We start from the raw sequence: 12122 nt of genomic DNA, 5'->3' as shown, positions 1-12122 counted from the left end.
TACACTCTATATATTAACCTATATTTACTTAAATACTAATGTCTCTGAGTCCCCTCTATATACTACACTCTGTATATTAACCTATATTTACTTAAATACTAATGTCTCTGAGTCCCCTCTATATACTACACTCTATATATTAACCTATATTTACTTAAATACTAATGTCTCAGAGTCCCCTCTATATACTACACTCTATATATTAACCTATATTTACTTAAATACTAATGTCTCTGAGTCCCCTCTATATACTACACTCTATATATTAACTATATTTACTTAAATACTAATGTCTCTGAGTCCCCTCTATATACTACACTCTATATATTACCCTATATTTACTTAAATACTAATGTCTCTGAGTCCCCTCTATATACTACACTCTATACATTAACTATATTTACTTAAATACTAATGTCTCTGAGTCCCTCTATATACTACACTCTATATATTAACTATATTTACTTAAATACTAATGTCTCTGAGTCCTCTCTATATACTGCACTCTATATATTAACCTATATTTACTTAAATACTAATGTCTCCAAGTCCCCTCTATATACTACACTCTATATATTAACTATATTAACTTAAATACTAATGTCTCTGAGTCCCCTCTGTATACTACGCTCTATATATTAACCTATATTTACTTAAATACTAATGTCTCTGAGTCTCATCTACTGTTTTCCTTATTTGTCTATTTAAGTCCATTTTTTTCTATTTTTTATGTAATATTTAAGTCAATTTTTTATTTTTTTTTCTTCTATTCTTTATGTAAACTTTTTTTTACTCAATTTTGTATTACTGTCTTCCGATGCCTTTTGTAATCATTTATGTTACATTTTAAATTTTTGTAAGTTTTTTTTTCTCTGGACTTTTCTCCCCGGGCCTCTACTGAAAATGGACATGTATCCAGTTGGACTAGCCCAGTCAACAAATGTAAAATAAAAAAATAAATAAATAAAATAAATAAAACAGGCAGCCAACGCCATTTTCTTAAGTTTTTGTTGCCCCAGATGTCAGGTGTCCCCCAAATGGGTAGCAAAAATATATATAAGCTATATATACATGCAACAATACAAACATTACCTTCATCTATAAGCAAATACACCACAAAGGTTGTAGAAGATAGTAAAGGAAAGAGAAGCTCCAGAATAAAAAGGGGGATGGCGGGAGGGTAACCTGGACTGCAACAGTGAATACACTCGAACATCTACATTTATGGTAAGTGTACACAACTGTACTATGTTCTTCATGTTTCACTGTTGCAGTCATTACATTTGGGTAGAATCCCAAAGCTATGGATGGGAGGCTGGAGCTAAACTGCATTAGGGGCGGCTATAATGGCCTGCAGAAATGCAGTGGCAAAGCCTGCCCTGGACTTAGAGTAGAGAGGCAAATGATAATGCTTTGTAAAAGTGTGAACAGAACTCCAAGTAGCAGCCTCTAGAATGTTTTTGGTTGGTACCCCTCAGAGAAAAGCTGCTGATGTAGCTGCAGCCCTGGTGGAATGAGACCCGATGCCTTTGGGCACCGGTTTGCCATGGTGTAAGTAGCAGAAAAGAATGCAGTGGCTTATCCACTTTGAAATAGTCTGCTTTGAAATAGCCTTTCCCTCTGATCCTGCAGCAAATGTCACTAGTAACTGCTCAGTTTTTCTTAGAGCTTTAGTCCTACTCAAGTAGAATCTTAGTTGTCTGTGTACGTCCAAGGAATGCAGAATCTGCTCCCCCTTGTTCTGCAGATTTGGATAAAAAGTTGGCAGATGAATAGTTTGGTTAAGAGCTACACTGGAAACCACCTTAGGCATAAATGAAGGATTTGTCCTGAGGGACACCCTGTCTGGGTAAAATATGATAAAAGGCTCCACAGCCATGAGGGCCTGTAGCTCTGAGATCCTTCTTGCTGAAGTAATTGCCAGAAGTAGAGCTGTTTTCCACGATAAGAACTTTAGATCTGCAGTAGCAGCTGGTTCAAATGGAGGCAGGGTGAGCTCTTCCAACACATAATTGAGGTCCCATGCAGGAATTGGTGATCTTCTGGGAGGCCTTAAATTTTTGGCCCCTCTAAGATACTGCTTTAGTAAAGGATGAGAAAAATTGGTGGCTCTGTGTTGTAATGAGCTGAGATGGCAGAGGCATGGATTTTTATTGATGAAAAAGATAGGCCTTTGTCAAGCATCTCAGTCAAGTATTGTAAAATCTGAGGAATATTTGGCTCTGCTGTGTCAGTTCCTTGTGCTTGGTTCCAAGCACAGAATCTCTTCCATTTATCAGCATAAGATTTTCTAGTACTAGGCCTTCTGGCTTCCAAAATGACATCCATCACAGCTTTACTGACAGGTGTTGTTTGGATAACTACATGATCAGCCATACTACCAGGTTCAGTGTTTGGAGATGATTGCGCAGGATGTGATTGTTTTGCTGGGACAGTAAGTGAGGTATTTGAGGCAAGTACCAAGCTGGGAATTAAGACATATTCCTTAGAACTGGGTACCAGTATTGTTGGGGCCAGTCCGGGGCAATTAGTATCATCTTTGGTTTTTCTTGTCTGACTTTTAGTAGGACCTTGGGAAGAAGAGGCAGAGGAGGAAAGGCGTAAACTGATAGTTTTTTTCAACTGAAGGATAGGGCATCCGCTTTCCATGCTTGTCTGTGATAAGTCCTTGTGCAGAATTTTTCCAGAGAGGCAAATAGGTCTATGTCCGGGCTCCCCCATTTCTTTGTTATCATGCTGAAGACTTGTGGATCTAGTTTCCACTCATGAGGGTCCATAAGGTTTCTGCTTAAATCGTCTGCCAGAGTATTTTGATTTCCTGGCAGGAATTGAGCTTGAAGATATACTTGGTAAGTCAAGGCTGTGTCCCACAGTGCCATGGCTAATCTGCAAAGGGGGTATGAGTGTGTGCCCCCCTGCTTGTTTATGTACCATATAACCGTGGGGTGTTGTCTGTCTTTATCAGTAGTTGTCCTGGATGAAGTACATCCTTGAAGGCTGTCAGGGCATTTTTGAACAGATAACATCTCTTTTTGGTTGATATGCAGATGCATTTGTTTTGGGGTCCATATGCCCTGAATGCATCTTCCCGCCAGGTGGGCCCCCCATGCATAATCTGATGCGTCTGTTGTTAAGGTTTGGCTGGTAGGGGGTAGAGTGAAAGCCCGTCCCATGTTTTTGTGACATGCCTTTGCCCACCATAGAAACTCCTGTTGTAGGCAGGGAATGGGAGGAATCATTGTTTCCAGACTGTGACAATGTTGACTCTATAAACTTTTTAGGTACCACTGTAGTTTCCTCATATGCAGTCTTGCATATGGAATCAGTAGAATGCAGGATGTCATGAACCCCAAAGCCTGCAGAGTTTGTCTTGCAAATAACTGGGTTTTTGTTGCCATCAGTTTGAAGTAAGTAATCAGTTGCCTTTGTTTGTCTGGCATGAGGAAAGCCATCTGGGCAGTTGTATTCAAGCTTGCACCCAGGAATGTTATCTTTTGAGAGAGTACCAGTTGTGATTTCTTGTCGTTTACTGTGTACCCTAGGCATGTTAGAAGCCTTTTCACAAATGCCAGATGTTGAAGAAGAATGTCCTTGTTCTCTGCTTGAATGAGACAGTCGTCCAAGTAAAGATAGATTTGTATACTTCTTTGTCTACAAAATGCAATTACTGGTGCCAGGCACTTTGTAAAGACCCTGGGTGCAGTAGATAAGCCAAAGGGCAGTGCAGAGAATTGGTAATGCATAAAGCCAGCCTTGAAACGGAGGTATCTTCTGCACGATTCCCTTATTGGGATATGCAGGTATGCCTCTTTTAAGTCTAATGTCACCAGCCAAGCGTTCTTGCCGAGCATGGGCAGAAGCTGCTGCAAAGTTAGCATTTTGAATTTTGGAATGACCAGGTATGTGTTCAAAATTGATAAATCCAGTATTGGGCAGCAGGCCTTGTCTTTTCTGGGTACCAAGAACAGTCTTGAATAAAACCCTTGTCCTTTTTCCTGTTCTGGTACTGGCTGAATAGCCCCCATATCCATGAGGGATGTAACTTGTTTCTGTGCCTCTGCCCATTGATTTTTTGGCAGATCTGGCCAACCGTTTGCAATTGGCAGAGTGCGGAAGTGGAATCTGTATCCCTGAGATACTATGTTTAACACCCACTTGTCCTGGGTTATTAACTGCCAATTTTGAGCATAAAGTGCTAATTTTCCCCCTAAGGGTGCTGCCAAAAGATAAGTGGTTGATGATGGCAGAGGGAAGTCATTGAGACTGTTTACTGTAGGGTTGCGCTTTATTTCCTCCAGATTTGGAGGTAGAAGCACCCCATTGCTTTGACCTGTAGGAATCCTGTGACTGGCATCTAGAACCTTTAGGGTGCCTGGATTTGCCCCATTGAGCTCTGTCGGACACAGGAAAGGACCAATTTTTTGTAGGCCAGTGTCTACTGAATCTTGGTGGCTGCACTTGTAAGAAGTCTTTTACAGTTTGCATAGACTTACCTTTGTCCTCCATTTTCTTTAAAACCTCTTCTGCCTTAATACCAAACAGAGTATCATGCTGTAAAGGTGCATCCAGCAATTTAGCTTTAACATGATCTGGCAAATTTTGCTCTTTTAGCCAGGCATGCCTCCTAATCACAGATCCAGTAACTGCGGCCCTGCAGGAGGCCTCTAAGGAATCAAAACCACATTGCAAAGTATGCTTTCCAACTTGTTCTGCTGCATGCAATAATTCTTGCAATTCTTTATTTTCTGCACATTCAGAAATCAGCATCATTTTCTTTTTCAGTAATCCCATAACATGTTGTTGATACTTGAGCATATGAAACTGGCAGTTTAAGGCCATAATTGCTAAGGTTGCAGATGTATAAACCTTCTTTCCCCATCTATCCAGTGCCCTGGAATCTCTGTCAGAGGGGGTAGGATTTTTTGCTGTTAAGGCCTTAACACCTTTTGGACCCTGTGAAAGTTTCAGGATCAGCAGCAGGGCTTCTAAATAAAAATTTGTGTGAGACAAGAACCCTGTAATATCTGTCTGGCTTGCTGGGAGCCGGAGGTAAGGAGTCTGGAGTCAAGCTTGACTCCGAAAACACATCATCCACAGTGTCTAAAACAGGAGGTATGGCTAAAGGCCTATGCTGAGGAAGAAGAAGGAAATCCCTGAGCCTCTTTTTTGATTCTGAGAAATCTTGACTCTCCCAGTGAAAATGCTCCCTCAAAGTATGCAAGGTTTCTCCAAAGGAATAATCTTCAGGAGGAGATCCAGATGGGATAGATTCCTCTGCATCAGAATCCTCATAGGGTGGTATAAATAATTCCTGATCAGAAGAGGAATCAGACGAAAGAGAAACCTGACCTGAAGATTCATAATCAGTGTCTTGCCTAGGCCTCTTATCAGGAGGGGGTTGGGGACCCCTGATCAAGGTAATTAGGTCTTCAGCCATTTTGATCATCTGCTTTTTGGGCATAGAGGCCTGTGCACGTGGCTCATGCGTCATTTTTTTAGCTTTAGAAGTTGCTTTTAACTTTGATTTTGAAGCTGGCGTCAGTTTTATATAAAAATGTTGTGGCCTGAATACACCCACAAAAGCCGATGCCTGCTCAGTGGCTCCGGACCCATCTGAGGGAGAGACATCCGCAGGTACAATACTTTGAGAATCTCGTGGCGTGCCGGACTCCACATGAGTCTCGGTAGGGGCCTGCGACTTGAAAGTAGCGGGTATCAGGAGCTGCGAAAGCGCCTGTCTGAGTACCGGTGAACCGGCGACTGGCTTAGGAGAAGCTTCGTCATCGGTTTTGGACCTCGATGGTCTGTCTCTGTCCTTTTCTTTGTGTTTTTTGTGTACTCCGGTAGTCAGATTGCGATCCGACGACATTTCAGGATAGTTAAATCTGTTTCCAAAATATTGTGAGGCAAAGATATACCGATGCTTAATAGTGCGTTGGTTAAATCTAGCACAAAACCGACAGCTAGGCACGTTATGATCAGGGCCTAGGCAAGGAATACAGTATAAATGGAAATCCTTATGAGGTATTTGCTTCCCACAAGTAATGCAATTATTAACTTTTACTGACATCGGTATGGAGCAAGAAAATAGTTTCCCCAACGGGGTACTTAGCTTTAGTGAAGACTTCGGTTATGAAACTCGAATTCGAAATTTTCAGGAGTCGGCCGAGGGGTTTTGGGAAGAGGGGGGCAGAGGCATGGACTTTATTGATGAAAAGATAGGCCTTTGTCAAGCATCTCAGTCAAGTATTGTAAAATCTGAGGAATATTTGGCTCTGCTGTGTCAGTTCCTTGTGCTTGGTTCCAAGCACAGAATCTCTTCCATTTATCAGCATAAGATTTTCTAGTACTAGGCCTTCTGGCTTCCAAAATGACATCCATCACAGCTTTACTGACAGGTGTTGTTTGATAACTACATGATCAGCCATACTACCAGGTTCAGTGTTTGGAGATGATTGCGCAGGATGTGATTGTTTTGCTGGGACAGTAAGTGAGGTATTTGAGGCAAGTACCAAGCTGGGAATTAAGACATATTCCTTAGAACTGGGTACCAGTATTGTTGGGGCCAGTCCGGGGCAATTAGTATCATCTTTGGTTTTTCTTGTCTGACTTTTAGTAGGACCTTGGGAAGAAGAGGCAGAGGAGGAAAGGCGTAAACTGATAGTTTTTTTCAACTGAAGGATAGGGCATCCGCTTTCCATGCTTGTCTGTGATAAGTCCTTGTGCAGAATTTTTCCAGAGAGGCAAATAAGTCTATGTCCGGGCTCCCCCATTTCTTTGTTATCATGCTGAAGACTTGTGGATCTAGTTTCCACTCATGAGGGTCCATAAGGTTTCTGCTTAAATCGTCTGCCAGAGAATTTTGATTTCCTGGCAGGAATTGAGCTTGAAGATATACTTGGTAAGTCAAGGCTGTGTCCCACAGTGCCATGGCTAATCTGCAAAGGGGGTATGAGTGTGTGCCCCCCTGCTTGTTTATGTACCACATAACCGTGGGGTGTTGTCCGTCTTTATCAGTAGTTGTCCTGGATGAAGTACATCCTTGAAGGCTGTCAGGGCATTTTTGAACAGATAACATCTCTTTTTGGTTGATATGCAGATGCATTTGTTTTGGGGTTCATATGCCCTGAATGCATCTTCCCGCCAGGTGGGCCCCCCATGCATAATCTGATGCATCTGTTGTTAAGGTTTGGCTGGTAGGGGGTAGAGTGAAAGCCCGTCCCATGTTTTTGTGACATGCCTTTGCCCACCATAGAAACTCCTGTTGTAGGCAGGGAATGAGAGGAATCATTGTTTCCAGACTGTGACAATGTTGACTCTATAAACTTTTTAGGTACCACTGTAGTTTCCTCATATGCAGTCTTGCATATGGAATCAGTAGAATGCAGGATGTCATGAACCCCAAAGCCTGCAGAGTTTGTCTTGCAAATAACTGGGTTTTGTTGCCATCAGTTTGAAGTAAGTAATCAGTTGCCTTTGTTTGTCTGGCATGAGGAAAGCCATCTGGGCAGTTGTATTCAAGCTTGCACCCAGGAATGTTATCTTTTGAGAGAGTACCAGTTGTGATTTCTTGTCGCTTACTGTGTACCCTAGGCATGTTAGAAGCCTTTTCACAAATGCCAGATGTTGAAGAAGAATGTCCTTGTTCTCTGCTTGAATGAGACAGTCGTCCAAGTAAAGATAGATTTGTATACTTCTTTGTCTACAAAATGCATTACTGGTGCCAGGCACTTTGTAAAGACCCTGGGTGCAGTAGATAAGCCAAAGGGCAGTGCAGAGAATTGGTAATGCATAAAGCCAGCCTTGAAACGGAGGTATCTTCTGCACGATTCCCTTATTGGGATATGCAGGTATGCCTCTTTTAAGTCTAATGTCACCAGCCAAGCGTTCTTGCCGAGCATGGGCAGAAGCTGCTGCAAAGTTAGCATTTTGAATTTTGGAATGACCAGGTATGTGTTCAAAATTGATAAATCCAGTATTGGGCAGCAGGCCTTTGTCTTTTCTGGGTACCAAGAACAGTCTTGAATAAAACCCTTGTCCTTTTTCCTGTTCTGGTACTGGCTGAATAGCCCCCATATCCATGAGGGATGTAACTTGTTTCTGTGCCTCTGCCCATTGATTTTTTGGCAGATCTGGCCAACCGTTTGCAATTGGCAGAGTGCGGAAGTGGAATCTGTATCCCTGAGATACTATGTTTAACACCCACTTGTCCTGGGTTATTAACTTATTTTGAGCATAAAGTGCTAATTTTCCCCCTAAGGGTGCTGCCAAAAGATAAGTGGTTGATGATGGCAGAGGGAAGTCATTGAGACTGTTTACTGTAGGGTTGCGCTTTATTTCCTCCAGATTTGGAGGTAGAAGCACCCCATTGCTTTGACCTGTAGGAATCCTGTGACTGGCATCTAGAACCTTTAGGGTGCCTGGATTTGCCCCATTGAGCTCTGTCGGACACAGGAAAGGACCAATTTTTTGTAGGCCAGTGTCTACTGAATCTTGGTGGCTGCACTTGTAAGAAGTCTTTTACAGTTTGCATAGACTTACCTTTGTCCTCCATTTTCTTTAAAACCTCTTCTGCCTTAATACCAAACAGAGTATCATGCTGTAAAGGTGCATCCAGCAATTTAGCTTTAACATGATCTGGCAAATTTTGCTCTTTAGCCAGGCATGCCTCCTAATCACAGATCCAGTAACTGCGCCCTGCAGGAGGCCTCTAAGGAATCAAAACCACATTGCAAAGTATGCTTTCCAACTTGTTCTGCTGCATGCAATAATTTTGCAATTCTTTATTTTCTGCACATTCAGAAATCAGCATCATTTTCTTTTTCAGTAATCCCATAACATGTTGTTGATACTTGAGCATATGAAACTGGCAGTTTAAGGCCATAACTGCTAAGGTTGCAGATGTATAAACCTTCTTTCCCCATCTATCCAGTGCCCTGGAATCTCTGTCAGAGGGGGTAGGATTTTTTGCTGTTAAGGCCTTAACACATTTTGGACCCTGTGAAAGTTTCAGGATCAGCAGCAGGGCTTCTAAATAAAAATTTGTGTGAGACAAGAACCCTGTAATATCTGTCTGGCTTGCTGGGAGCCGGAGGTAAGGAGTCTGGAGTCAAGCTTGACTCGAAACACATCATCCACAGTGTCTAAAACAGGAGGTATGGCTAAAGGCCTATGCTGAGGAAGAAGAAGGAAATCCCTGAGCCTCTTTTTTGATTCTGAGAAATCTTGACTCTCCCAGTGAAAATGCTCCCTCAAAGTATGCAAGGTTTCTCCAAAGGAATAATCTTCAGGAGGAGATCCAGATGGGATAGATTCCTCTGCATCAGAATCCTCATAGGGTGGTATAAATAATTCCTGATCAGAAGAGGAATCAGACGAAATAGAAACCTGACCTGAAGATTCATAATCAGTGTCTTGCCTAGGACTCTTATCAGGAGGGGGTTGGGGACCCCTGATCAAGGTAATTAGGTCTTCAGCCATTTTGATCATCTGCTTTTTGGGCATAGAGGCCTGTGCACGTGGCTCATGCATCATTTTTTTAGCTTTAGAAGTTGCTTTTAACTTTGATTTTGAAGCTGGCGTCAGTTTTATATAAAAATGTTGTGGCCGGAATACACCCGCAAAAGCCGATGCCTGCTCAGCGGCTCCGGACCCATCTGAGGGAGAGACATCCGCGGGTACAATACTTTGAGAATCTCGTGGCATGCCGGACTCCACATGAGTCTCGGTAGGGGCCTGCGACTTGAAAGTAGCGGGTATCAGGAGCTGCGAAAGCGCCTGTCTGAGTACCGGTGAACCGGCGACTGGCTTAGGAGAAGCTTCGTCATCGGTTTTGGACCTCGACGGTCTGTCTCTGTCCTTTTCTTTGTGTTTTTTGTGTACTCTGGTAGTCAGATTGCGATCCGACGACATTTCAGGATAGTTAAATCTGTTTCCAAAATATTGTGAGGCAAAGATATACCGATGCTTAATAGTGTGTTGGTTAAATCTAGCACAAAACCGACAGCTAGGCACGTTATGATCAGGGCCTAGGCAAGGAATACAGTATAAATGGAAATCCTTATGAGGTATTTGCTTCCCACAAGTAATGCAATTATTAACTTTTACTGACATCGGTATGGAGCAAGAAAATAGTTTCCCCAACGGGGTACTTAGCTTTAGTGAAGACTTTGGTTCTGAAACTCGAATTCGAAATTTTCAGGAGTCGGCCGACCGGCACTTGTGAACTGCTTCTGCTTCGGGCACTGCGCGGGAAGAAAGACTGGGGAAAATGGCGTCCGCTGCCTGTTTTATACTCCTGACGACCTGATGTCATGGAAGAGGAGACAGCAACCGATGCAAGACCCAAGACATTGGAATTCAGGCCGACTGAGGACAACCTGCCAGCTGATTACCCAAATATAATGACTGCAACAGTTAAACACGAAGAACATCATACAAAATAGTTTTTGTACTAACTATAAAGAGCAGGATAGCTTATGGTGAGTTAAATAACTGGCAGAGAAATTCTTGTTAATACAGATGCTACAAAAAAGGAAATCAGAAATTGCCTGGTCCATCATCAAGGCATCAAAAAGGTAGCACTTTGGCAGTGACATTCCCTGTGTGCTCTAACCTGTGTGATACCCTGGCCCAGAATCTGAAACACAACTACAGGAATAGAAGAACTGACGTCCCTGCCATGGGACTGGCTTTTGTCCTAACATTTAGCTCAGTTAAGAGGGAAACCATTCCTACACAATGGTAGCCTTGGTCTCATTGATTGTTTCCCTGTTGTGGTGTAGGGAAACCATTCCTACACAATGGTAGCCTTGGTCTCATTGATTGTTTCCCTGTTGTGGTGTAGGGAAACCATTCCTACACAATGGTAGCCTTGGTCTCGTTGATTGTTTCCCTGTTGTGGTGTAGGGAAACCATCCCTACACAATGGTAGCCTTGGTCTCAATTGTTTCCCTGTTGTGGTGTAGGGAAACCATTCCTACACAATAGTAGCCTTGGTCTCATTGATTGTTTCCCTGTTGTGGTGTTTACTTGCTATTCATTTACTGATTAAATGAATTCTGTTCACCAGATTTGTCCACTTGAATGTTCCTCCAGCGTTTCACAGGTGACTAGTGTTTAACTAGAGAAAAAATAGCAAAGTAGAAGTACTCTATTTAAGCATCGTGATTTAAATTTTTCTTTCAGCCAGCCACACTAATTTGTGGATTTGACTGACTTAACAGAAAGACTCATGACAGAAGCTGGAAACATTGACTGACCACCCTAAGGTTGCACCATTTCTGCTCCAATGCCTTGGTTTTAACATGTCATTCCATCTTTATGTAATGTTTTAAAGTAATGTATTCACTGCTTTAGCAGTAAATCAAAACTTTATATAGCCAATCAAGCTGTAAATAGCAAATGCAACTAGAACATTGTTGCTCGGATTTCAACAAGGCCTCATAGATACCAAAACATCTGTTGATCTTCAAAAGATTATCCTTTCAGCCATCCATTCTTATCTCTTCATCTTTATCATTCACTCACTAAGAAGCCCCCATTACATTTCATAAACACATCACCAAGGCCCTTCCATATAGACTGTACACTGGCACATGTTGTGTAACTCACCAGTGCCTCCTAACTGTAGGTGGTATATACTAGTCTTTCCCTGTCTTTTGTGAGGAAATGACAACAAAGCAATTACATTTGGACAACTTTACATCATTTAAAACAATGAAGCTTGAAACTGAAAGTTAAAAAAGTTGTACAAGAAGACTTGCATTTGGAATAAGTGCATCTATAGGAAAGGATGGCATTCTCCTGAAGTTCAACTTTTATGGTTGCTTTTTTCTAAATATACTTGCATGTCTGTTTGCACTGAGAAACACTCTTCAATGTAAGTAAAACATGTACACACAGTCAAATACAGAAAGCCATACCAGTGCTAACCATGAGTTTCATGTCTAGCTTACTATAGTTTGTGTTGACTGTCAAAGACGCACTGAACATTCAAATATCAAATGCAATGATAAATTCATTGAATAATTCAGTTCATAGTCACATAACACTCATTCTATACTAATACCAAAAATACTTTATTACATTACTAACATGTTATCTTTTTCTTCTTTATACTG

The 12122-nt window shown here is 41.9% G+C and overlaps 1 protein-coding gene across 2 annotated transcripts in view; it reads right to left on the bottom strand.

Annotated features, from left to right (window-relative positions):
- The window catches only part of AATK (apoptosis associated tyrosine kinase), a 2480061-nt gene that overhangs the window by 1552053 nt on the left and 915886 nt on the right, over positions 1 to 12122 (bottom strand). The window lies entirely within an intron of this gene.

The sequence above is a fragment of the Protopterus annectens genome, chromosome 10.part0, assembly GCF_019279795.1.
Source record: "Protopterus annectens isolate FY-2018-M chromosome 10.part0, PAN1.0, whole genome shotgun sequence".
Classification (NCBI taxonomy): domain Eukaryota; kingdom Metazoa; phylum Chordata; order Ceratodontiformes; family Protopteridae; genus Protopterus; species Protopterus annectens.
This window is presented reverse-complemented; position numbering and strand designations above follow the sequence as displayed.